Raw genomic sequence first — 3810 nt, forward strand, 5'->3', positions numbered from 1 at the left:
AGTGGGAACGGGTCTAGAGAGACAATTATGTTAGTTAGGAGAAGATAGTTTTTTGACAAGTAAATTCTTCGACACCTGTAAAATAATTTAGATTAATCTCGACTGGTAGCTTTGCTTGTATATACAAAGTAGAAGCGACATGGAGTAATTTTTTCCTTGCCAAAAAAAACTATTACCCTCCCCGGGTTGAGAATAAAACAGGTTTGACCCTCCCCAATTTGTAAAAAAATTTCTAAGGACCCTCCCCTCTGAAGCCCCGGCCCACCCCCCCAATAAAAAACGTACCTTCCCTAACGCCAGACAATAATTTTACTCGTCAATGGGGTTCGGTTCAGGAGTCAATTGGTTAAAATTGCGCAAATTTGTATTTTGAAATGACGCTCTTGTTGCTGTCTCCGTTTCTTTGGTTGGACGCTCCAGTATCGGAGAGCTTTTAAAAGAAACCCCAAGACTACACAGGAACTGATACGTCCGACTCACTTCAAAATGTAACTTGACGCTATCTTAAAAACTCAACCATTATTCCAACCTGTTCACGGGTGAATTGTCGTTTATTCCTTAGGTAATGAGATTTATTCACGAAAGTCAAAGTGAATAAAATTCGTACTGATTCTAAATGTAGCCAATCAGGAGCACCAACGACAAAATTCCACTGTGAACAAATATCGTTCGTCCAATCAGCAACGCGAACGACGAAATTTCACTAGTGATGAATGAACGTATCCGTTCGAATGGAACGGTCATCCGACAGCTGTTGGACAAAAACCGCGCAATTTCAAAAATGGCCGAGGGAAGATTTGTTTCTGTTTGCTCAGTTGAGGAATTTATTTTAGAACAAGAAAACAGAAATGCCGCTCAAAAAATTGGATGAGATTTACGATTGCTTTGAACGACTTTTGAAAACGAAGGTCGTAGACGGGGAAATGGAAGGCTGAGCTGAATGAATACTGAATACATCAACAAATTTATCATCTCCGTCCGCACTAAAGACGGCAATGAATACGAGCCGACTTTCCTCCGAAGTTTAGTGGCTAGCTTGTAACGACAGCTGAAGAAAAAGGGCTATTCCGCAAGCATAACAAACGACCTGGTATTTGAGAAAACCAGAGAGGAGTTTAAACAAAAACAACTAAAGAAGCAAGGAAAGCGAAATAAACCCCAAGCGACGAACTAAATGCACTCTTCACTTTGGACTACTTTGGAACCATTGTTTATTGCTTTCATTGCCCCACTCCACTCGAAATTAATTTGTCTATCAAACACTACCACGAAAAAAACCTCAGTACGTATGAAATAAACACGTTACAGCATGGAAAATGCTTTGTACGATTTTTATTCACTCGTTGTTTCGTATCAGAAGACTCACTCGTTCGCTGCGCTCACTCGTTAGTTTTCTTATACTACTCAACTCGTGAATAAAAATCGTACGCGCTGGGTTGGTACAAACGGTATTGAAGTAAAGATGAAAATGAACGATTCACTGTTATATGCTCTCGTAGTAGACTTACGACCATATTTGGTAAATCACGTGACCAAAACAGAAAATGCTTAAAAAGTCAGCGAGTTAACTAAATTTTTCGCAATTTCTTAACGCAACAGTATGAGAACATTCTAACACAAAATCTGTTGCGTGGATTTAAAAATATAACTATTTCTCAAAAAATGATGACGTCATAAGGCCCTCCTTTGATACACTTTTCAAAATATCAGTTCCCCTTTTTTCCAAATAGAAATGGCACGCTACAGTTCACGAAAATTGAAGGGATGGTTCCCATCTGTTGAAAGACTGCCTCTCCCTTTCGTTTCCTGAGAGTTTTTACATGTTTTTCATTGAAACGCACGGCCGAGGACTGTAATTGCGCATGCGCCTTCTAACTGAAGTGATGCCAGATTGCCAATGAAAAAGTTACCTCATAAAACCATGCATGCAACCGTTTTGTAGAGCTCTTTGACTAAAAAGCTTCCTTGGCAAAACATTGTCTTTACGTACTTATAAAGTGCCACCCCCCTTAACCAACCATATTCTTGCTTTCTGCCGTTGTCGTTGCCGCATCCGTCATCGTTTCTACGGAGTTTAAGAAACGGCTACGGCTACGGCAACGACAACACCACAAAACAATAATATCATTGGATAACTAAAGAGGAAAAACAAAATCTTGCTGCACGTGCGGCACGCATTTTAACACATATTTGCGGTATTCTGCCTAAATAACAAAGAACTCAAATCACCTGGTTGTTTTGTCATAGATCTTTAAGGTCTCTACTTTAAGATCTCGGACGGGACCGGCAGCGATAAAAACGTCACCTCAAAATATAATTTTGCTGTATTGTAAGTCTTCTGCGATTATTCCATCTTGTTCACGTCGCACAATGTGGGCAAAGTATCCTAAAACTAAATTGGTTGTACTCTCGCGTTGTCGTCAAATCATCAAATTTGAAGACCTCAAATATATGGAGATTATATTATCGTTTTGTGGCGTTGTCGTAGCCGCAACCGTCGTCGTTTCTTAAATCTCTTCAGTCACCAGGGAACATTAGCAACATGGAGTTTAAGAAACCACCACAGGTACGACTACGAAAATGCCACAAAACATAATATCATTGGTTAAAAGAGCATAAATAATCGTGCTACATATGCACCACTAATTTTAGCATGTTTGCGGTCCTCTGTGAAATTACCAAATTTGAGGTTTTGACAGCAACGTAAGCATGCAACAGAGAATTTTTCATTCTCTCTTTTCACCCTGAAACCGCTCGTACCAATTTATTTTTAGGATACTTCGCCCATATTGTAGGACGTGAACGAGACTGAATAATCACGAAGGATTTATGATAGAGCCAAGTTATGTTTTGAGGTGATGGCGTTTTCGTCGACCGTCGCCTTCGTAAATCTTAAACTCCCTCTTAAGGTCCCTAACGACAGCGGTAATGGAAACGAGAACGTCACAAATTTGCATATTTAGTGAGCAAAAGCAAAAGCTCTGCACGCTCTGCACGTGCATGCTTTTCACTTTTGTCCATTTCTTTGCCGTCGTCAGCAAAACAACAGCGTGAAATGATCAAACTTGAGGTTTTAGGGAGAACGTCAGCGCTTGAGGATAAATCCCCTAAAGCGAGCGCCGTTCATACTGGTTTGTTTCTTGAGGGTTTGCCACACCTTTGTCACGTTAAAATACTTAGAACAGCCAAGAAGCGATTACAAGAACGCGAATTCACATTTACCGACGACGTTCTATTATCAGCGAGGTCGACAAGAATAACACATTTAATGAGAAGAAAATTTGGCTATCCACGCCGTGCACATGCGTTTGAAATTTTGGTGTTTTTTTTTTTTTTTTTTCCCGTTCTCGATCGTCCTCGCGACGACGTAAAATGACCGACATTAGAGAGATTTAGCATCACCTTTACGTTAAACGGCAAACGTCGGCTTCAGTGCCGTTAAACGTTAAACGTTAAACGTTAAATGTTAAACGTCGGCTTCAGTGCCGTTTTGAGCTTCATGTAAAATGGAGTGACGCTTGTGACTTTAGCTTCGAGTGACCCAAGGACAACTCGGAATTGGACTCTGTCTTGTTTTTAAGTTAGCAAAAAACAAAAACAAAACCAATTTAAACCTTGTTTGAAGAAAAGGATGCTATGTAAAATGAAAATCCTTTCCAGTCAAATTTTACGGGTATTCTCGTTATTACATATAGACTCAAAAAGCTGTTTCGTGATTGCATCCTGGTGATCAAGAAAGGAAGCCGTTATTCCTGCACTACCAAGTGCCTCGGCACAAGATTTACTAGGAAATATGTAACATAGAGCTCG

Source organism: Montipora capricornis, chromosome 6 (genome assembly GCF_036669925.1).
Source record: "Montipora capricornis isolate CH-2021 chromosome 6, ASM3666992v2, whole genome shotgun sequence".
NCBI classification, from domain to species: Eukaryota; Metazoa; Cnidaria; class Anthozoa; order Scleractinia; family Acroporidae; genus Montipora; species Montipora capricornis.